Source organism: Rhinatrema bivittatum, chromosome 4 (assembly GCF_901001135.1).
Source record: "Rhinatrema bivittatum chromosome 4, aRhiBiv1.1, whole genome shotgun sequence".
NCBI classification, from domain to species: Eukaryota; Metazoa; Chordata; class Amphibia; order Gymnophiona; family Rhinatrematidae; genus Rhinatrema; species Rhinatrema bivittatum.
Genome location: NC_042618.1, coordinates 52169294 through 52193641, shown reverse-complemented (window position 1 = coordinate 52193641; position 24348 = coordinate 52169294). Strand labels below are relative to the sequence as shown.

Sequence of the window (24348 nt, the reverse complement as noted above, 5' to 3'; positions counted from 1 at the left end):
AGCGGCAAAATTTCTCAGAGGCTGGGGGTAGAGAGAGTGGTGGGTTATTATGATTACTTTCTAAGCTGCTCTAATGCTATGGAAAAGGCGATATATTAAATGAAAGTACTTGTTATCAATTGTAAACATTTATAATTCCACCTCCTTCAGTCACAGATTGTACTAGACAGATTACAATAAAATCAAATATTCATAACAAACTGTACTAAAAACAAGCAACTATTTAAACAAGAATAAAAACATTACATTATCTCCTAAGATCATCATAAAAAATAAATGGAGTATATAAAGTGCCACGGGGCTGGGCTGAAAATGGTAATTCTACTGTTGGAAACAGGATGCTGGGCTGTCTCCCCGCACTGCACCCTCCCGCAGTCACAAATGGCTCTTGGAAAGCACTGGTTTGCTGTATGTGTTGTTATCTACACACACGACCTTGCTTCCGTTGTTTTGGGGGTTTTTTGCCTTGGGGAAAGGGCTCCCGACCCCAGCTGATGATTTTGATGACCTTGGGCAAGTCACTTCACCCTCCATTGCCTCAGGTACAAACTCAGATTATGAGCCCTCTTGGGGAGAGGGAAATAGCCTACTGCACCTGGATGTTACTCACCTTCAGCCTCAAGGAAAATGCATGTACTAAATACACACTAAACAACACGACAGCAGATAAAGACCATCTACCCCATCCACATCTCCTGCTCAGCTTTATAGTCCCTCCCTCTCCCTCCAGAAGTCGTCTGTACTTGTCCCATGTTTTCCTGAATTCTGTTAGTGTATTGTGTCTCCATCACCTCCACAGGGAGGATGTTCCATGCATCCACCACCCTTTCTGTAAAGAAATATTTCCTTAGTTTACTCCCAAGCTACTTAAAAAAAAAGAAAAGGATTTTCCCTTTATCCCCATTTCCTTCCTCCGTGATCACATTCCCTGAAAAAAATCTCCTTTTCTTATTTATAATTGCAAGCTCTTGAAAGAAAGATTTAGCCAGCATACCCAGCCCTTTCTCATGAATCCAAGCCAGAGGTGAGTGAAAGATTCACTTTTAATATTTATCTGCATTTTTAAAGTAATATAATTATGAACAGACCGTAGCTAAGCTTGAAATCCTGATGGTTAGCGCTATTACTTACAAGTTTCAAACCTATGCTAATCCCTGCATGTGTTCACATTACACTAGAAACAGGAAGTTAACATATCTATAAGGTGTTACCAGTCATTCCCAAATCATGCTCATCAATAGCCTTACAGTGCTTGAGGTTGCCTCTGTGTTGCACTGCATGATGGACTGTAGTGTCAGATACCATTTCCAGTTCTACTGTAAAATTTTTGTTTATAAATTTAAGATGAAACCTCAAACAAAAAGGATCTCAGAAATGTTGGCACAAAGAAAACAGAAAAAAAAAAAGAAAATATAGGCACGTGTACCTTCCAATCAAAAACATCAAGATCTTCAACCTGAGACAGGAGGACTCATTTCCTTGGATCTGTAAAGACTGTAGGCTTTGTACAATAGTTCTGTGCAATTGCAGTTAGACCAATACACATCATAGACGACACACAAGGGGGGCTGCATTTGCATTAGTTTTGAAAATTTTAAGCAGTGGCACCAATCGTCAAACACAACTACTCATAAGTTTCGAACTGGTAACAATTCAGTCCCACTGTCTGTTATGTGTCCAACATAGTTACTTATATATTTTTCAGTGTAAGATAGGAAACCAGAAATTCACTGGTGAAATGGGGGTTAATATTTGCCTTATAGTAAGTAGCATAATTTCTTTTTAAGAACATAAATGCCATGCTGGCTCAGACCAAAATGATCCACTGCACCCAATATCCAATGCTCTCGCTATAATCAATCTAGGTAACTTAGAAGTGCCCAGCAGATGTCACCAAGGAGATCCCTTCCATGTTGCTCATTCACAGAAAAGGTAGCAAACCCCCAAGTTTACCTGACTGACCACTGTGAATAGACCTGTTTTCCAGGAACTTGCCCAAACCATTTTTAAACTGAGTTATATTACTAGCCTTGACCACTCCAGCACCAAATTTCACAAATTAATCGTACATTGAGTGAAAACATATTGGGGTAGATTTTCAAAGGGCCTCGGAGGGAAAGGCATCGGGCCTCCCCTAGGGCTCGGAGCGCACAAGGTGCACCCCCTTGTGTGCACTGACCCTGGATTTTATAACATGTGCACGCATGTTATACAATCGGGTGTACATTTTTACGCGCCAGGTAGTGAGCACAAATGTACCCCGGTGCGCTCCTTTAAAAATCTGCTCCATTTTCTCCAATTTGTTTTAAATCAGCTACATATTAGTTTCATAGAGTGTCTTAGTACTATTTTGAAAAGAGTAAATAACCATTACCTATTATCCATTCCACCCTATTCATGATTTTATAAATCTCTCATATCCTCTCTCAGCTTTCCTCTTCTCCAACCTGAACACCCCCAACCCATTTACCCTTCCTTCATAAAGGGAAATCTTCCATCCCCTTTATCATTTTTGTTGCCCTTCCCTGCACCTTTTCTAGTTCTATCTTGCTCTCTTTCATGATGTTCTAATAATCCTTTAAAAATAGTAATAAATAGAAAGGAAAAGGGAATGTTAAATATTAAGTCTCACTTATATGAAGTTATTTTCTTTAAAGAATTATGCAATGCGGTAATGAGTAACTGAACATTCTATTGAACAGTGAGCGGTGTACACTATATACAGCTATTTACACTAAAGGTTTCCCCGTTTAGGGTCTGATTTATTAAAGCTTTTCTTATCATTCTGTGTCTATAGGGTGGAGTGAGGGGCAGACAAGAGCCTCTCTCCACTAGGAGGAGATGCACGCAGACCTTCAGAAAAATGAGCAACATAACTTCTTCCATAACATAAGAACTTGCCATATTGGGTCAGACCAAGGGTCCATCAAGCCCAGCATCCTGTTTCCAACAGTGGCCAATCCAAGCTACAAGTACCTGCAAAATTCCAAACAGATTGCATTTCATTTTATTTATTAAAATGTTATATCCTCCCGGTAAAATGCTACCAAGTGGTAATACAAAGTAAAAGCAACATACAAATCAAATAAAACATTAAAAACAAGTATAAAACAAAAGACTGCTCCAACAAGCTAAAAAAAAAAAATCCACACATATGGAGCATAAAAACATAAGAAATTGCCATGCTGGGTCAGACCAAGGGTCCATCAAGCCCAGCATCCTGTTTCCAACAGTGGCCAAGCCAGGCTACAAGTACCCGGCAAGTACCAAAACACTAAGTAGATCCCATGCTACTGATGCCAGTAATAGCAGTGGCTATTCTTAAGTCAGCCCGATTAATAATAGTTAATGGACTTCTCTTCTAAGAACTTATCCAAACCTTTTTTAAACCCAGCTTCGCTAACTGCACTAACCACATCCTCTGACAACAAATTCCAGAGGGAAAAAAAAGTTTCTCCAATTAGTTTTAAATGTGGTACTTGCTAAGTTCATGGAGTGCCCCCTAGTCCTTCTATTATCCGAAAGAGTAAATAATCGATTCACATATACCCGTCCTAGACCTCTCATGATTTTAAGGACCTCAATCATATCTCCCCTCAGCCATTTCTTCTCCAAGCTGAACAGCCCTAACCTCTTTAACCTTTCCTCACAGGGGAGCTGTTCCATCCCCTTTATCATTTCGGTCACCCTTCCCTGTACCTCCTCTGGGGCAACTATATCTTTTTTGAGATGCAGTGACCAGAATTATATACAGTAAGCAAGTTGCGATCTCACCACGGAGCGATACAGAGGCATGATGACATTTTCCATTTTATTCACCATTCCCTTCCTAACAATCAGGCCATGGGAGCGCACTGTTAACCCGCCACTGGACGCGCGTTTTCCCTTACCCCTTATTCAGTAAGGGGCTGAAAACGCGCATCCAATCCGCTGAACCTAATAGCGCCCGCAACATGCAAATGCATGTTGATGGCCCTATTAGGTATTCCCACGCGATTCACAAAGCAAAATGTGCAGCCAAGCCGCACATTTTGCTTTCAGAAATTAGCGCCTACCCATGGGTAGGCGCTAATTTCTTCGGGCACCGGGAAAGTGCACAGAAAAGCAGTAAAAACTGCTTTTTTGTGCCGCCTCTGACTTAATATCATGGCGATATTAAGTTTTTTTTTTACTTTCCAAAAGTAAAAAAAAAAAAAAGAAAAAAAATTTTGAAGTCGGCCGGCGGCTGTCGGGTAGAAAACCGGACGCTCAATTTGGCCGGCGTCCGGTTTCCGAGCCTGTGGCTGTCAGCGGGCTCGAGAACCGACGCCGGCAAAACTGAGCGTCGGCTGTCAAACCTGCTGACAGCCGCCGCTCCGGTCCAAAAGGAGGCGCTAGTGTCCCTAGCGCCTCCTTTTGCTCGTTTTTACCGCCGGGCCTCATTTAAATACAGAATCGCACGCACAGGAGAGTGGCCTGGGCGTTCGCCCGCTCTCCCGCGGACTTTTCTGTATCGGCCTGATTCTGTTTGCTTTTTTGACTTCCGCAGCACACTGAACCAATTATTTCAATGTATTATCTACTATAATGCCTAGATCTTTTTGCTGGGTCATAACTTCTAATATAGAACCAAACATTGTGTAACTACAGCATGGGTTATTCTTCAATGTATGCAACACCTTGCACTTGTCCACATTAAATTTCTACTGCCATTTGGATACCCAATCTTCAAGTCTCCCAAGGTCCTCCTACAATTTATCACAATCTGCTTGTGATTTAACTACTCTGAATAATTTCGTATCAACTGCAAATTTGATTGCCTCACTCATATTCCTTTCCAGATCATTTATAAATATCTTGAAAAGCACCAGTCCAAGTACTGATCCCTGAGGCACTCCACTGTTTACCCTTTTCCACTGAGAAAATTGACCATTTACATTTAATCCTACTCTCTGATTCCTGTCTCTTAACCAGTTTGAAATCCACGGAAGGACATCGCCTCCTATCCCATGACTTTTTAGTTTTCTTAGAAGCCTCTCATGAGTTACTTTGTCAAACACCTTCTGAAAATCCAAATACGCTACATCTACCAGTTCACCTTTATCCACGTTTATTAAACCCTTCAAAAAAATGAAGCAGATTTGTAAGGCAAGAATTCCCTTGGGTAAATCCATGTTGACTGTGTTCCATTAAACCAGGTCTTTCTATAGGCTCTGATTTTGATCTTTAGAATAGTTTCCACTATTTTTCCAATCACTGAAGTCAGGCTCACTGGTCTATAGTTTCCCGGATCACCCCGGAGGCCTTTTTAAATATTGGGGTTATATTGGCCATCCTCCAGTCTTCAAGTACAATGGATGATTTTAATGATAGGTTACAAATTATAACTAATAGATCTGAAATTTCATTTGAGTTCCTTCAGTACCCTGGGATTCATACCATCCGGTCCAGGTGATTTGCTACTCATTAGTTTGTCAATCTGGCCTGCTATATCTTCCAGGTTTACAGTGATTTTGTTCAGTTCAACTGACTCATCACCCTTGAAAACCAATTAGATTGTAAGCCCTGTGGGGATAGGGAAATACCCATAGCACCTGAATGCAATCCACTTTGATGTACACCCTGAAGTGCCGAAAAGCGGAATATAAAAACCTACATAAAACAAAAGGTCCTGAACCGGTATCTATCCAACATCCTCATTAGTAAACACAGAAGCAAAGAATTAATTTGGTCTTTCTGCAATGGCCTTACCTTCCCCAAGAGCTCCTTTAACCCCTCGGTCATCTAAACGGTCCAACCGACTCCCTCGCAGGTTTCTTGCTTCAGATATATTTTTTAAAGTTTTTATTTTGAGTTGATGCCTCTATAGCCAACTTCATTTCAAATTCTCTTTTAGCCTGCCTTATGAATGTTTTACACTTAACTTAACAATGCTTATGCTTTTTCCTGTTTCTTCAGATGGATCCTTCTTCCAATTTTTGTGATAAAAGCATAAACATCTCATGCTTCTATCATGCAGTGATAAGTAGTGGTTATTTCTTGTCTACTTGATTAACATTTTATTGACTTCTCCTCCAGGAATTTGCCCAACTTTCTTTAAACTCAGCTACACTAACTGACGTAACCACCTCCTCCGGTAATGAATTCCAGAGTTTAATTGTGTATTGCATGAAAAAGAATTTCCTCCAATTTGTTTGGAATGCGCTAACTTCATGGAATGCCTTCTAGCTTTTGTATTTTTTGAAAGAGTAAATAACAGATTTACATTTACCCATTCTATTCCACTAATGATTTTATAGACCTCTATCATACCCCCCTCAGATGTCTCTTCTCCAAGGTGAACAGACCCAACCTCTTTAGTATTTCCTTGTGTGGCAAGTCGTTCCATTTCCTTTATCATTTTGGTCGTCCTTCTCTGTACCTTTTCCAATGCAACTATATCTTTTTTGAGATGTGGCGACCAGAACTGCACACAGTACTCTAAACGTGGCCTCGTCATGGAACAATACAGAAGCATGATGACATTTACAGTTTTAATCTCCATTCCTTTTCAAGAATTCATAACATTCTGTTTGCTTTTTTGACCACCGGAGAATACTAAACTGAGGATTTCAAAAGTATTGTCCACTATGACGTCCAGGTCCCTTTCCTGGGTATTAACTCTTAATATGGAACCTAACATTGTGTAACTACATCTACCAGCTCACCGTTATCCACATGTATATTAACCCTTTCAAAAACAATGCAGCAGATTGGTAAGGCAAGATTTCCCCTTCTGTAAATCCATGCTAGCTGTGTCCCATTAAACAATGTTCTGTGATTTAGTTCTTTAGAATAATTTCCATGATTTTTTCTGACACTGAAGTCAGACTCACCGATCTATAGTTGCCCAGATGATCCCGGAGTCCTTTTTTAAAACAAAATCGGTGTTAAACTGACCACCCTTCAGTCTTCGGGAAAGGCAGATGATCCCAATGATAGGTTACAAGTTACCAGTAAAAGATCTGCAAATTCATTTTGAGTTATTTCAAAACTCTGGGGTGTATACCATCTGGTCCAGATGATTTGCTACTCTTTATTTGTCAATCTGCCTTATTACATCTTCCAGCTTCACAGCTGGAAGCAGATCATTTGGTCAAAGACACAAACTATGGGAGTCATATGGTAAAGAAAGCAGTCAAAGTAGCTGGCCTGTAAATTCTCCCTGTGACATACTGAATAAATGCAAATTGTTATAAAGCCCATTAGTCTTTCTGGATGCATAAACACAAGCATGGTGGCAGAAGCCCAAATGCCCTAGTAAAGAACCAGCACCATTAGAGAAGCACATGCCTCAGTCATGGCTGCAAAGCTAATGCCAATCCCTGGGTCCATGCAAATGGAAGACAATGTCTTCAACAACTGGATGTTTTACAGAGCATAATGGAGAAATTACTTACCTGATAATTTTGTTTTCCTTAGTGTAGACAGTTAGACGCAGGACCAATAGGTTTATGCTCCCCTGCCAGCAGATTGAGACAGAGCAAGCTGTCATCACAGTATACATAACCCTGTAGTGACCCCAGCCTGCCAGTATTCTCTTCAAAAGCAACTGTGGACATACTAGCAAAAAACTTGATTAAAAACAGGTAACGGGAACTATATTCAACCAACCATAAACACTGAACTCACATAAGATTCTCGGTACCCCAAGCTAAGGACTGGATGAACACTCACCAGTAATCCCGTGGGATCCAGAGCCCCATAGAAGGACTACTGACACACTCATGCGGCACCTGAGAGCAGGAAGCTGAGTCCATCTGTCTACACTAAGGAAAATGAAATTATCAGGTAAGTAATTTCTCCATTTCCTAGCATGTAGACAGATAGACTCAGGACCAGTGGGATGTACCAAAGCTACTCCCCAACAAGGTAGGAGGCTGCCTGTGTTCCAGTCAACACCGCATGTGCAAAAGCTGCATCCTCCTGGGCCTGCAAATCCAGACGATAAAACCTGCAAAAAACATATAAGGAGGAGCATGTCGCAGCTCGGCAGATATCGATGGGAGACAGACTAAGCTCTGCCTATGACGCTGCCTGAGCCCTAGTGGAAAGAGCCCTAACCTGAGCAGGTAACAGCTTTCCAGGATCCACATACATGGCTGTGACCACCTCCTTAATCCAATGGGCTATGGTAGCCCGCAAGGCCGGAGCGCCCTGCTTACTCCCGCCATGGAGAACAATCAGGCAATCCATCTTTCGAAAACACTCAGAGAATTCCTTCCAGACTCATCAACCTCCTGAGAGAGAAGCAGACAAGATCTTGCCAGTAGGGCGCAACAAGAGGCAATCCGTAAATTCACTGCTACTGCCAGAAGATGTGTTTAGTGCAGTTAGTATAGCTGTGTTTAAAAAAGGATTGGATAAGTTCTTGGAGGAGAAGTCCATTACCTGCTATTAAGTTGACTTAGAAATCAGCCACTGCTATTACTAGCAACAGTAGCATGGAAGAGACTTAGTTTTTGGGTACTTGCCAGGTTCTTATGGCCTGGATTGGCCACTGTTGGAAACAGGATGCTGGGCTTGATGGACCCTTGGTCTGACCCAGTATGGCATGTTCTTATGTTCTTCTTATGTTCTTATGCCTCAAAGGCTTGCTTAAGAATAGCCTCAATCCTTCCATCATGTACATCCTTGAAGGCAGCTCCTCCCTCTACAGGAATAGTCATCCACTTAGAAACGCACATAACAGAGCATCCACTTTGGGAAAACAGAAACGCTCTCTCACAGCCAGATCCAGAGGTTACAAACTTTCCAATGTCCTTTCCAACTTGCCTCTGGAGCATCCCATTCCAGATCAATCAATTCCTCGATGGCATCCATCACCGGGAAAAAAAATGAGCATTTACATAAGGAAACCAAAATGGGATTCTTCCTTAGCTCTGACATAGCATCTGAACCAGGAACACCCACCTGTTTCAAGGACTGGGAAATCAGGGCCGGCAGTTCATCTCCATGAAAGAACCACAACATGGTTCAATACGGTTCCAGCCCTGGAGGAATTTCCCCATCTTCCAGGGAATCAGGATCAACCTCATCATCAATGCCATCTGGAATCCTGTTGGGAACACTGCAGGGAGCCTGGGCGAGCCCCAGCGCTTAAGCATAGGACTGGAAGAGGAAGGAACTACCGGTTGAGGGTCTGACTGGACAGAAATGGGGGAAGCAGAGAACTGCACCTGAAGAAAGGCTTGTAAGCCTTGAAAAGAATTCCACCCAAGAAAAAGCAGTCATGCCAGACCAAGCTCAGAAGGAACTGGAGCTGGTCCCACAGAACTGCCCTCGCCAGCAGAGGAACCAGTCAATGGAGAACCTAGATCTGGCATCCCCCCCCCCAGTCAAGGCCGTGACAAACCCATCATCAGAATGGGAAGAGCCAGGCTTAGCAAAATCCGGAGGAGGACAACTTTCCCTGAGAGTCTGAGCAATGCTGACACAGGTTAGAAGCCAGGTCAGGCTGAGAAGCCCTAATATGATAGGCAACACAAATAGGAAGACGCTCAGGCTTCTTGCTTACCGACGCCATCGCTGCTCAAAAAAAGCAGAACATGCGCAAGAACGAGTGAAAACGGCCGCCATGGCCTACCACACGACATGCAAGAAAAAAGCCTAAGTGCAGGGCCTAGCCCACTGGGGGCCGCTCAACCCACCAGCCCCAACGGGAGCAGGAATGAATGTCGGCACGACGCCGAGAATGGAGACCGGAGGAAGTCCTTTTTTTTTAAACTTACCTGAGCTCAGTGCTTACTGGCTGAGTACAGAGACGGTCTCTGGCTGCGGGGGGAAAGGCATCTGCCATCACTGCCGCATTCGGCCTCCTGCACCCTCTGCCTTTCAGCTGAACTAGCTGCTAAGTCCACACCGGGAAACCCAGCTACCAGACCAAGGCACACCTCTGAGAGACAACAGAAATCGCCTCAGGAATTCTCAACTGGAGGAGGGACCTTTAGATATTACCACAGGAGAGAGGGGCTTTCTTTTCCTGAATTTAAAATTTAAAAATGTCCCCCTTTCAAAAAAGCTCAAGGCAATCCCCGTATGGAGATGCACATCCATCATCTGCTGGAAACAGAGAATACTGGCAGGCTGGGGTCACTGCAGGCTTATGTACACAATGACGTCAGCTTGCTCTGTCTCCATCTGCTGGCAAGCGAGCATAAAACCCACTGGTCCTGGGTCCATCTGTCTACACGCTAGGAAAGGAGAGAACATTAGAGCTGGACTAAGTGAAATAAAGATTAAAAAGTAAGGGCTTCAACAGATGTAGTAATGGACGATGTGGGCTGGGTGCCATATGCTACAGCAGTATCTGAGCATGCCACCTATAGACAGACGTTCCCTTTAGGTCTATGTGAAAAATGCTTAGGACATACAGCCCCTGTAACGTTCTGAGTGCATCCTATATCAAAAATACAGATGTTGGGCGTTTCCGTATAAAAGACAAGTTATAAATAATATAAGTCCAGTATTAAAAAAAAAAATGCTGTGAACCTAAATTTAAGTCCCTAAGTTAGGATCTTAACTTTTCATCTGAAAATTCACATATATTTAGGGCCTAAAACTTGGGATCCCAATTTTAGGCCTGCTGTTCATTTGCCTAGATTTAGACCCCTAAATTAGTACTAATTTCAGCACTAGGCTCCTATACACCTTTGTCGCTATTCCCTAGCTCCACCCCTGTTCTAGTAAACTTTCAAAAGGGCCAATTTAGGAGCTTAACTCAAAAGGTCAGGAGCCTTGAAAATTGACCCCATAAGCATACATTTGATTTAATTGAGTTTTATTTTATAAAGAATATTTGGACAGCACAGGCAGAAACTGACATGAGAAATAAATCCATAAACACTAGTTGCCTTCTCCGCGATTTACGTAAACTGTAAGAAAATTAAAGTATTTCTGCTTTATCTGTTCTCATATAATGGTTAATGCAGTAAGTAATATGAAATTTGAAGCCTTTTGCCCAGGCTGCCCACATTTAACAGATGGGAGATTAGGTGGCTTGCTGTCTGACTAGTAACTGTAAAAAGGTCACCGCGTACTAATTCTGCACCTATCATGAGGACACACCTCCGCAACATCCCTGGTGACCAAGAATTACAATGAAATGCGATCAGATATTAAAAAAAAAAAACATAAACCCCTTCAGAATCTCTCACTGACTCAGCATATGAAGGACCATAGTTTAGGTGCCTCCTTGGAATACATAACCTGGGTATTGGGAGATCAATAAATCTCTCCCAGAGACAAACCGATGCCAGGTCAGTTTACTTTAAGTATTAAATGTCCATCTGCACCCTAGGACTTTTGCTACACATATCCCAGAAGATCTGTATCCACAGTCACCTCCTGAAGATCTTCAATGGCTAAATAAAGGTTACAGTAGATGTTGGATTATAGACAGACTTTCATCACTCTGACTAGAGGAAACATGCATTGATCCAAGCACAGGAATGGAAAGTCCGTATTAATATTTTATGGGGGGAACGTGAAAAAAAAAAATGCTAATCTAATAGTTCACCTTGGTGGTAGCCACACATCCAGGCTGTGATCTCTGAAATGAAGGTAGGTGCATGAAGAAAGGGAAAGCAGGCTCATGGAGAGTGGTGGGAACTACTTAAGAGAAGTGCTGATACCAGCTTCTCCACGTTTCACAAAGAGTCAAGGGAACGTGAAGAAGTGGCCTCATGCACATTTAAATGAATGAAAAGTTATAAAATCCTATCAACCTAATAAATGAAGCTTAACCGTCGTGCCGCAAATGCGCAGTAGAGAGCAGCTCTACTGCGCATGTGCGAGCAAGCACGTCGGTCTCAGCGAGCGTCAGCTGAATATATCAATATGGCGGCGTCGAGCGGCAGCCAGCAGTGAGGGAGGAGAGAGTGAGAGGGAGGGACTGAGGGACTGAGTGAGAGGGAGGGAGAGAGGGAGGAGAGAGTGTGTGGGAGGGAGGTAGGGGGTGGGGAAGAGTGAGGGGAGACGGAGAATGAGGGGGAGGTGAGAGACAGAGGGATGTGAGTAAGTGGAAGGGTAAGAAGTTGTGGAGCAGAGAAAAAGGGAGTGGAGGAGGGCTGAGGGAGAGGAGATGGGATTGAGAGAGGGTGGGGAGTGACTGAGGGAAGGGGAGGGAGGTGAGTGAGGGGAAGGAGGCAGTGGGAGACAGAGGGTGAGTTAGACTGAGTGGAGGGAAGGGGGTGAGTGAACGAGGGGAGGGGGGAGTGAGGGAGAAAAAGTGTAGAAGGGTGCTGTGTTCGAAAATGGACTGAAAAAAAAATTTAAAGTAGCCCCGCTTAACGGCTTGTTCATCATAATCTACAGTGTAGCATGAAAACAATTTTTTTAAAAAAGGACAAAATTTAGCAACACCTGCTTGTCCAGGCCAGTTAACTGTGGGTGTATGATGGAGGTGCTGCTCTTTCAGGCCTTGAAAGGAGGAAACAGTTACTGGTTGACCTGCCAGCACAGCAGTGGTGTAGCCATGGTCCCACCCACTTTGCACTCAGGCCCCACCCAATTAGTGTCGCCCAGAGCCAAGAAGACAGGCCCCAGTCACAGGGCTGTCGTGAAGCTCATCCCACACGGCCCGACAAGAGGCGGCCCCCATGCAGGGGCCCATCACAGAGCTCATCCCATGTGGCCCTGAGAAGAGGAGGCTCGGAGGGCCGCCACGGGGCTCATTCCACAAGGCACAAAAAAAAGAAAAGAGCCGTCATGGAGCTCAACCCACGTGAACCGAGGAGGTCCCACGTAGGGGCCAGTGCTGACCTCATCATGCATGACCTGTCTCCATTTCCCTCTCACTTTACTTTCCTAACATATGTCCCGATGTAACAGGGTGCACTAGGCTGCATATGCATATCAGCATACTTTTGTGTGCACAACCTTACTCCCATTTTATTAAGGAGTTCTGCGCTGGAAATGCAATGCTGGATAGAGAGGGAATAAAGTAAACTCACATTTCTGGGGCTAGTGTTTGCCTACGATGCTATGCCCAGTGTGATCCCGGACATAGCTTTTGCTAACTCCATTTTTAAGCTCCCACCTCACGTTTTGTGAGCATAACTTTTAAGTGCACAAGTTTTGTAATACAAATTTTTTTCTTACCACAATGATGCATGGAAACCATGTTTCTGCACGCAATTTTGTGTTCACATACTTACTTTTTTTTTAAATTTATAATATCAAAGTTGGTGCAAAGATATTAGGCACTTTAGGAAAATCTTCAGCCTTGCATCCCTCCCCACAAGATTTTGATAAACTGAATAATGATGACCCCCACCATCATCCCTCAAAGAACAGCCCTGTAAAAACATTTAACTGGACATCATACTTTTAATTACTAAAACTTTGGTATACACACATAATGCATATGTTTCAAAAAAGCATGTTAGTAGCTGATGAACGTCATCTGTGATTTTTAGGCATAGATTAAAAAATAAAAATCAAGCAATACATAAATTAAAAGAAATCCATAATACACAGGCTGAAGATAATTTCTGAAATGGCTGACTGGGCAGAACTCCGATGTTTCCCTTAGTGCTCATTATACAAAATTGTTTTTAATTCTCTTGTCACCTTAGAAACAAGTAATACAAACCCCTTCCATTACAAGGTATTTTCTGAAGGCAAGAGACTTTGCAAAGATGATACTTGGAAGTCACCTCAGCAAAACAGCATTAGTAGAATTCAAACAGCAATAACTCCACCTGTGAAAAGGCAGCATTATAAATACTGCCCCAGACCTCAGAACAGCAATACTAATGCTCAACATTTATACATGCAGTACTAGCCAGATACACAGAAGGGAGTCCTGCTCCAAGCAGCTTACAAACCATCACACACAAGATAAATAAGCATTTGAGTAGACTGAGGAAAACCATTTAAAATCTCAAAGGTAGGTGAGTAGTTGCAGTTTAATTCAAGACAGGGATCATTTTATCTCACTACCAGGCTCTCTGTGAAATAAAACAAAACCTGCCAAACATACTTCTTGCATACATACCATGCTTTTTATTGGGAAAATAGAACCGGACAGACTGCTACAGATCACTGTTCATAAACCACAAATTAGCAGCATACCTCACCTCAGTCACGCATGCAGAACACTGCCAGATCCTCAACAAAAGCAGACTAAAGGGAGCACAAATTAAAAGTAGAAATCTACAACTAAAAAAATGAACTCTTCTTTGCTTTGCTATTCATTCTAAAAACTCACCCCTCCCCATCTATTTCCTGCAGCTGCCTGGGTGGTGAGAGAGGCTACAGGAGCAGAGGGTCTGGATAGGAAGCAGAGTAGCTTTTTTTCTACTTTGTCTACTCCAGCCTCATCCCCTCCCCTCCTGTTCCCTGCACCACAGGCTAAATCTTGTAACCAAAGCTAGAAGCTCAGTCCCGTCAGAAGTATAGACACAAAAAAACAAACAAGGACTCCCGCAGGATGCAGTAAGCTAATGGAATGCAAATCACAACATTAACATTGGAGTTAAAACTGAAAAATTCACACTAATGCAGAAGAGTTCTTGAAAACAGGAGTAACGAGGCAAGGGCTTGAAGTTGGAAGGAGTGTGACCAAAATGGCCTTGCATGCAAGACAGGCACTGGGCATCCCGACCTGGGCTCAGTCTCACATACAAGTCCCATTTTGGTCACACTCCTTCCAACTTACCTCCCTGCTCCTGGTTTATTGCACTTAGGTGGATTTTCAGGTTAACTCAGTGGCCTGAAGTAGAGTAGAAGTTAACTCACATTTCTGGTGGCCATGACATTCTATTAGTGTGCCCACGTGGTAGGGTCTTTCTACCAGAGTGGGCACAGCAATAGAATAACTTTGGCCACCAGAAATGTGAGTTTATTCCACCCCAGACCAAAGAAGGAATAAGCTCTCTGGGGCTTGCACCCACAGAGGAACAAAACATAAGCTCTCTCGGGAAGGCACCTTCAGCTGAATGATATGCACATGCCAACTGTGCCCTCCCCAGACAGCTTACATTTGAAATGTAAATCCTCTTGGATCTGAGGTAGTGTATCACACTGGGCACAACAATAGTTAACATTTGCCACCAGAAAAGTGAGTTTACTTCATCTCAAACCCAGTGTTAAATGTACAAAGTAAGCTCTCTGAGGAAGGCACCAGTCACAGGTTTTCTTTGTTTTCCTGAGCAGCTGGACAGCACATGCACATGAGGTGCTAAGATGTGTACTATTCAGCTGCTGGTGCCCACCCAGAGAGCCTATGTTTTGTTCATCTATTTTATGTATTTATTTATTTTATGCCGACATTCATGATACAGATCATATCATATCGGTTTACACGGAACAGTGTGTTATAACATTAACCTTAACATAAACAAAGTTGCAAAAAGTTACAATAAAACAGGGGTAATGGGGCTAAGGAGGAGAAGAAGCTAGAAGTGGAAAGAGTAACTCGGTAACAATAACAGTGCAGTAACAGTGTCTGAGATGGTGTGTATTGAGTTAGAAGCCTCAATATGTAGGTAGCCTCTAGATGTAGGTGTATTCCTCAGAGAGCTTATTCTTCTATTTTACTTACCATTCCTTGTCAAAATGGCCTGGAATGAGGGAATATGCCCACAAGTTGGGATGCACAGCACCAATCTCACATTCAATGCCATTTTGGCAAGGCCTGGTAATTAAAATAAAAACATAAGCTTTCTGGTTTAAGCACCTTCAGCTGAAAAGTATAATTAATTTAGTTTGGCATCCTGTTCAGCTTTAGGTGCCCACCAAGAGAGTTTATGCTTTTTAAGCTAGCTGTAGTTGCCCATCCCAGAGAGCTTATGCTTTAATTTTAGTTGCCAAAAGGGCCTTGAATGCAAGAATTTGCTCTTTGGACTGGGCACTCACAGCTAGCTGAACAAAATGTAAGCTCTCTGAGGTGGGCATATACAGTTAAAAATGTATGTCTAAAGTTGTATTCACCAGTGGTTCTCAACCTTTTTTCTGTCGGGACACACCTGACAGATGGTTCTCACATGCGTGACACACTGAACATGTGACCGTCACGGGGCATAATGTAAATATACATTCTGCATCCTCAGGAACCCCCCCCCCCCCCGACCCACAATTATGGATGTAAAGCAGAATTATGGCATTCCCCGTACAACTCACCTTACAAAAAATATATTCTGGTTCTAGTGTCATCTCAGTAACAGCAACACAAACTACTACCAGGCTCAATAGCCCTACTTATGAAAAGACAGCAGTTTATCACTAATGCATGTCCTCTTGAGAAAATACAGCAAATAAAACTGATACAAATGCTTACATGCTAGTAAAATACCTCACCTCAGTCACATACACAGAACCGACCTAACATACTCCCAGGATCTGCAGTAATGCACATAAACTAATCCGCACACAGTTACACTTGAATTATGGAATGCACTCAAACAGTAACAACCCTACCTATGAAAAGGCAACACTACAAATATTAAATCAGGCCCTAAACACCAATACACCTATTAGGAAAATAGAACTAGCCAAGAAGCTATAGAGCCCCACGCAGAAATTATTGTATAATTATACTAATAAGCAGAATAAATGTTTCACAACAACTATGAACAGAATAATATCCAACGATTAAAAACTCATACAAATTATTTAAAATTCTCCAAACACCAATAAAATATTTCAAAACAGCAGACACATCACATAAAATTCAGTAATTAAAATGGCAGTCAATCAAGAAAAATAAACTTAAAAAGCCACCTTTACTAACACCCTCCAGCAGCTCTCCTACTCCTCTTCCATGCAGGCCAGTAGCACACACCAGAAGCAGTAGTGGCTGAAGCTCTGTACTCATGGTCCTCTTCCTTAGTGCCCACGAACAGTCTCTCTCTGTCTCTCACACACACACATACCAGTTACACCCCCATGACCAGCTTCTGTCCTTCACACACCAATCATCTCCCGACCAGTCTTACTCTTACATACACACCAGTCACCTTCCCGATCAGTCTCTCTCATGCATGCACACACACACACACACTTCCCACTCCCATGTTCTATCTTACATATACAGGCTTCTCACTCCCAAGCTGTATCTCTCACACACACCCATGTTTCTCACTCCTCTTCTAGCTCTCGCCACATGCACAGGCTTCTCATTCCCATAATCACTTTCTCTCTCACACACACTCCAGTCATCTCCCTGACCTGTCACTTCCATTGTCTCTCCTATATACACACACATCATCTCTCTGACCAGTTTCTCTCAGTCACACTCATGCCCTCTCTCACACAGTTTACATAGATGATCTCAATCAAATGCTCTCACTTACACACAGGCTCTCAGTCACAGTTACACATGCACACTCTCAATCACAAATACATTCTCACAGACAGGCTGGCTGGCTCTCATTTCCTGCCCTCCCCCTCCAAGCACAAATGGCAGCTGCAGCAGACTCCTCCTCTAGCCCCCGCAGGCCAAGAAAGAAGAATCCCATCGGCCACAGGAGGCTAATTCTGCTGTCTCCTGTGCCGATTTCTAGCTGCTTCTGATTTTGCTTCGGGACCACGCTACTGCTCGGGGCCGCCGCTGCTGCCGCTACTTTTTCGTGCAGCATGGCTCTTTCTTCATCCCGCGCACCCCACTGCGCATCACTTCCTGTTCCGGGGCAGGCGCGGGAAGAAGAAAAAACCCAGCCGCAGTTGCCAGCTTCTAATGACACTGCTGCCGTTCCCATCCAGGCTTGAACGTGCTGATAGCCTGGGCGGCAATGGCAGCAGTGGAAGATAGCCTGCCTCTCACTCAGTGAAAGAAGAGGGGGGGGGGGGGGAGAGCAGCAGGAGACCAGTAGCACGTGACACACCTGCTGCTGCTTGGAGACACACCGGTTGAGAAGCGCTGGTATACACAGTACCCGTGTATTGTTCAAGTGTAGATGCCCTCCCCAAGGAGCACTGGAAAATAAACTCCTGAGTCCGATGTGACATAAACTCCATTTCTGATGGCCAAAGTTATTCTATTGCTCTTCCCCGTGTGACAGTAGCAGTTAGGCCACACGGGGCACAGTAATAGTATAATATGGCAACCAGAAACGTGAGTTAAGTGTTACTCCTGCTCTGACCCAGGAGTTAAATTTCCAGCATTAAGAAAATATGCTTTAAGGTCTCTGCCCTTTAGTGCATTTCTCTGCATTGCTGGGGAATAGCCAATGCTTTCTTTTACATGGGATCTGCATGCACCCATGCTAATCTCAGCGCTGGTGTTTACTCCCGTTTCAGCATGCATTTTTTTAAGTTTTAAAACCCCCTGTTACATTCCAGATTTAACTCACACCAGAAAAGCGTACGCTAAAACAGGAGTAAAAAACCTGTGCCAGCAGTAGTGCCCCTTATAACACTGGCCCCAAAGTGGGTCAAACTACTTATAAAAATAAAACAAAACCTAAACAAACCTTAAATTAAAAAAAAAAAAAAGGCCACGGAGAAAAGCAGTACTTGGGGTGGCTGTTTATCTGCGCCCACTAAAGATAGAAAAGACAAAGTGATTAAACACACACCGATGGCTCTGTGAGTTTGTGAGGCTGTCAGAATCCCTTGTTTTGCTGTCACTGCAGCAGATCTTTGTGGCCATCCCCACGCCAGATCCACAATCTAGGCAATAGCCCAGTCTGCCTAACGGTTAAGCCAGCCTTTACTGTATGGGGAGTTATGCATGTGAATGTGTGCGCATAACATTAGGGTAAGGACTTACATGTGGTCCCTTCTTCCACCAGGAAGACAGCCTTGGCTGCCATGCTCTCTCTCTTGCTGGGAAAATCTTTATGTAGCAGAACAATGAGGTAAACTAAAAGGAGCAAAGTCTACGCAACTCGTTATGGGCCTGATGTAATAGGACACGAGTACAAAATATGCACCAATTTCACTCAGATGCTTAAAAAAAAAAAAAAAGGTATAGGGCCACTGAACCAGGATAAATAAAATATTTGGGACCCCCCCCCCAAAAAAAAGTAGGTCACATTCGTGAAAAAAAATGACAAATATCTTGTAGAGTCAATGCATTTCTTCAAGAAATTTGACAAGCAAATTTTGCAAAAAGTTTGTATATATGTTGCTCTTTTGTATAGGTGACATCCACAAAGCAGTTAGAAATGCTAATTTCTGCAGGTCCTGCTGGTCCCTTATTACCCGATCCCTGGGGGACTGCCCCAGCTTCTCTCTGCCCCCTGCCTGCGCACAAAATGATAATCAAAAATGCTCATGGAACATTTCGGGATGGATGTACTAAAGGCTTTTTGCCATTTTGTGGCTACGGGAAAATGCTGAGTGCATTTGGCCCTAATTAGGGAGCAACCAAAAACTCTCTTTGCTATATACAAATAGGGCAGCTCATGAAATATAATTAAATTTAGTTAAGTTATGAGCAACTTCTCACATGAAAAGTACAGAAAAAAAAAGTCATTTTCTGATGCTTCATAATTAAAAAAACAAAAACAGAGTAACCCATGATGTAAAAAAAAATGGTGAAGTGAATATATGCTGTGATAAAACAGATAAAGGTTAATTTATTGAAATTTAATTTCTTGCCTCAGGCAGGCTATAGTAAAAGTTAAAACAATATTTGTACAGAAGCAGAACAGACAACTTTACAAAAGCCTATTAAAAAAAAAAAAAAAAAAATCAACAAACGGGAGGTGACGACTTCCTCCCAGACCCAGACCCACCCCCGGGTTTCCACAGACCACCCTAAGCTACTACAAAAAAAAACTTATCAAGCAATGCTTCCCTAAAAAGCCAAGTTTTGGCTTGCGTCCTAAAGCACAGGTCAAGAGTTCCAAATGACTAGGACAAAAAAGCTAAACACACTGTTATCAGAGACAGCGTAATCAAAAAATTCCCCGTTGTGAGTATATAAGAGGCCTGACCAGCTCATACCCATGTAGGCATGCCTAAAGTCCACCTTGAGAACGGTTAAACACATACTTCAGGTACGACTTGACAACCTGCCTTGTAAACCTCTTGGAAATCTACATATCTGACCATATGTGCACATGACATACATATTGCGTACACATTATCAATAGATTACAAATAGTGGCTGTAAACGTCTGTTTTATAAGCAGCTTGCTCTGACACGCATTACTTTAGTGGTTTCAGATCTTTGAAAAATCTTACAGTATTATCTAGATGACAGTACACTGTACTAGGCTATACTGGTAGGAAGACAACCATTAAAAAAAAAAGAAATCTGACAAAGTGGGCTCTAGTCTAGAAAAGCTCCTGCTTCATCCATAAAGTGTCACCCACCTACATGTAATTTTTGCAGCTACAGACTAACACAACTACACACACACACCCTCCCCTGGAAGTTTTCATCTAAAATCTGGAGACACTTCAGTAGTGTTTAAATGTTATTCTTCTGCCTACAAGCACTGGTATTTCTTAGCTACATCAAGTCTCTAAACGGATGCAAAAAATTATCAAGGGTGCTGTGGATGGACAAAGTCAACTATCAGTATGAAAAACTGGATGAGAGTAAATTGGACTGACTGGGCAAGGACTGCAAACGCCCAGAAATAATAGAGGAAAGTTGTATTAGTAGTAATATTTAAAACTTGATTATTTGCCTTTAATTTAGTACATCACACAGTGCAGTAAAAATTCATAAAGTTAGAAACATGCATTACATTTAAGCAATAAATCACATATTGCTAACACAATTCCATAGCCCTCTTCTAACACCAATGCAGAACGATTGCCTTTTACCCAACTATATAATCATTTAATCTAACAAGCCAGCCTCATATGGCTAACCTCCAGATCAGAAGAAGCAGGTGGCTGTGAATTGGAAAATATCATGTTAAAAATTAAGCCTTGACCTTTTTTTTTTCCTGAAGCGCAAGTACTGACATCAAAGGTGTTCCAACGGTCAGCACAGCCATGGGACTGCCTGACTGATAAGTGTATAATACAGAGCTCCCAGTAAGAGACAGTAATGGTTTCCCCAAATGCAAACTGTGCACAAGTATGGGAGAGTGGGGCTGGAAATGGCAAGACTACCAAAAACAACCGAAAGAGACAATTCTCTATGTCCTCAAGGCAGCAACACACAATTCTGATCCTTCCAGACAAGTCTTCCTACCCCTCCCAACAGCATCATGCAGTCCTCCTCACACCCTCCAGGCAGCACACTGTCCTCCCCAGTGCCCGTCCCCCAACAGCAGAATGCTATCCTCCCCTCTCACATGGTCCTTCCCCATCCACAACAGCAGCAGCAGCACACAGTACTCACCACTCTAGCAACCCAACACAACAGAAACCTCTTGTATCAGCAACACATCATCCTGTACCTCCCCCCACCCCCATCCTTAACAACAAATCTCCTCAAAGGAACATTACGGTACATACTCCTACCTCTCTTTCCACCTAAGTCTACCGTGGCTCCATCTTCCTCTCTTCAACCCCTGACCTCCTATCTTTTTTTTTTTTTTTTTTTATTATTGCTACTACTTCTCACTTTTCACCCTTCACCCCTCTCTCCCAGTTTCGCACTCTGTCACCTTCCATCCCGTGTCTCTCCCTCAATTCTTTCGCCTTTCCATTTTTCCCTCTCCTGTCCCTCCTCATTCCTTTCTCTTCTCTCTATCCATTGCCCCTTCCCACCATTCCATTATTTTCTTTCCCTCCACCCATCTTCTTTTGTCTCTCTCCCCCACCCACCCCTAGGTTGAAAACAGAAGTTGGCATCAAGCAGCACCAGAAGAAGAAGATGGAGTTATCTATCCCATGGCTTCCCCAACCGTTCCACTTCCTAAACAGGAAGGAGGCTGCTTGATCCTCAGGTCCAAAAAGATAAAGAGACTGGTTAGAGGAACCAAGGGTGAGGGAGACAATGCTGCAAATAATTAGTTAGAAGGATTATTTTCAGTACATTGTATCTGCAACATCCCTTTTTGTCCCTGAGAAAAAAAAACCTACATTAAAATGACATAAAACCTCACATTTTCTCCCAACCCCTGAACTGCCTTTCCTCCTTCCCTCCATAAAATCCAAAAAAGGTACCTGGTTGCATTCAGTCTCTGCACATCTGGGACTGAGGGTGTTGGGCAGGTAGTGGGATTTGACAGTGCTGACAGAGCTACGTTGCATCAATTCATTGGAGCTTGCAGCGTGTTAAGAACAGAATGATTCACATGTATCAGGGTCTCCCAGCGTGTGGCACAAGCCCCCGTCTTCCAGTTGAGATACCGAATCCATAGCTCTACAGCCAACTGCTGGCCAGATGTTATTCTCACCCCGCCCCTTGAGTTCTTCAATCTCTCACTCCCTCCTTCCCCACCTGCATGCAGGCTGTCAGGGTTTCTCCTCCTTCCCAATGTATTGTCTTGTATTCCTGCTTCTTATCAACCACCCTTCCTCATTTTTTTTTTCTGAATGCTCCTTTTCGTCTTCCTTTTCTGACTTGTCTCTCACATCTGCCCACCTACCTTTGTACCTGTCTCCTTTCATCCCAGCCTTCTTCCATCACTGTTCTTAAGGGACCTATCAGTATCACAAAGATCCAACTGGGCAAATAAGGGGGGGGGGGGGGGGAGAGAGAATGGATGATCCATTCTCCTTCTGGGAAAGGGGAGACAGAATTTGGAAAAAGACCTAGTGGTGGAGGGGGAGGGAGCAGAAGGCGAGGTTCCACATCTGCTGCAAGTAGAAAGAGCCTCCAGTCTCCGGCTGGCTTGGTCGGGGGAGGAGGGGAAGAGAGAGAGAGAAATGGGAGCTGGACAGCGGGAGGGGGGATCTGCAGTCCTGCTGAAGGGAAGGGGCTATCCTCGTCTGCTGGGGGTGAGGGAGCCTGACTCGGTACCTTACACAGGCACTGCTATAGCGCTGCCACCAACTCAATTACCAAAGAAAGGATACTGTCTGTGCATTTAAGCTGCCACTGCGGTTGTCAACTGTAGCGGAGATCAAAAAAAAAAATAAAAAAAAGGTGCGGAGCACTTTCTACAACTTGCGGCCTCGACAGTACATTCTGTGCTCTCCGCAGCACTGGGAAGGCAGGGAGACGTTCTGTGCCTTTCACGTTTGTTAGGGTTGACGTCAAACTGTCTTCCAGTTTTTTAATCAGCAATTTTCATTCTCCCCAGCTGCCCAGAAACATTTACTATTTTGTTTCAAAAGTGAAAAATGACAAGTGACACCCCCCCTCCAAGAAAAACAAAGCTAAAAGAAGACGAGAGGGGGGGGGGGGTCAGGTTGAAGGGAAGGAGCCCCACATCCCACGCCCAGCGGTGCTGCTCCTCTCACCCCCGAGGGTGCACTTCTGAAGGGAACGGAGGTGTTTGCCACAGCCAAGGATGGACTTCATGGGGGGGCGATGGGGAGGAGTGAAACGAAAGCTCGGGATAACCATAACAGGCCCCGGTTCTGACCGACCTAGAAGTCAGAAAGGAAAAGGAGGAAACTGCCGGACAATTAATTAATTAATTAATTAATTCATGCATTAATTAATTAATGCATGCATGCATTAATTAATTAATTAATGCATGCATGCATGCCACCCAAAATAAAATGAACTGGAAATACAAGAGTTCCCCGTTCACCGCGGTACTTTTTAAAGGCGCGAGAACATGGATAGGAAAATCTGCTGGGGGGGAGGGGAGTTGTGGTACTGTTAAAGTAACCCCCTTGCTCGAGGAATAAACGGTTTGTTCTTCCAGCTGAAGGAGCGAGCCTGCCTGTTAAAACAAGAGCCTCCCGCGCCCGCTGCGGAGTTAAAGCCACACTCACCTGCGCTAAGGAGCGCGCGGGTGCCGCCCGCCGCCGCCGTCGTGCAACGCGGCCTCAGCCCTTCCCGCTCTCTGTCGCTGGTTTTCTAGGTTTCTCTCGCTTTACTGCCGCTCCACTTTCAGCACGGAGAGTGGGGGGGACGGCGTTACTTCTTCTTGGGATGCACGAGTTTTATTAAAATGAAACCGAGGAGAAAATGTACCGCGGGCGCCAAAGTAAGCGCAGCCTCGCCCGGGGCCGGTGAGATCCCACCTGAAGCGTGCCCGCCCCCCTCCAGCGGCTCTTGTTGCCTGAACTGCAGGAAAAAAAAAAAAAGAAAAGAAAAGGGCTTTCCAGGACAGAGGTGGGAAAGACGGGCGAGGCCATGAACCAGGCGTCCGCTTCGCTTTTTCATTTGCTGCCCTGCCCACTCTTCCAGCCCGAGGACGGGGGAAGGCAGCGCGGAGAGGTTGGGAGGGATATAAGAGGAGCCAGGCTAGCAGGGGCAGATGTAATATGAAGCGCTGGCATTAGCTCAGATTTTCACTCCTGTTTTTAGCATGCGGTTTCCGTTGTTCAACCCAGGTGTTTAACAGGGGGTTT

General features: G+C 43.8%; 1 protein-coding gene across 2 annotated transcripts in view; it reads right to left on the bottom strand.

The window, feature by feature from the left end:
- Window positions 1–24118, bottom strand: part of ESR2 (estrogen receptor 2) — a 152616-nt gene extending 128498 nt beyond the window's left edge. The window contains exon 1 of one of the 2 annotated variants that reach the window (XM_029598123.1): window positions 23767–24118. The gene's annotated coding sequence lies outside the window, so the exon portion shown is untranslated. Of the gene's footprint in view, window positions 1–22041; window positions 22519–23766 lie in introns of those variants that run through there. The other variant, XM_029598124.1, reaches the window with a different exon arrangement.
- Window positions 24119–24348: the final 230 nt, after the last annotated feature.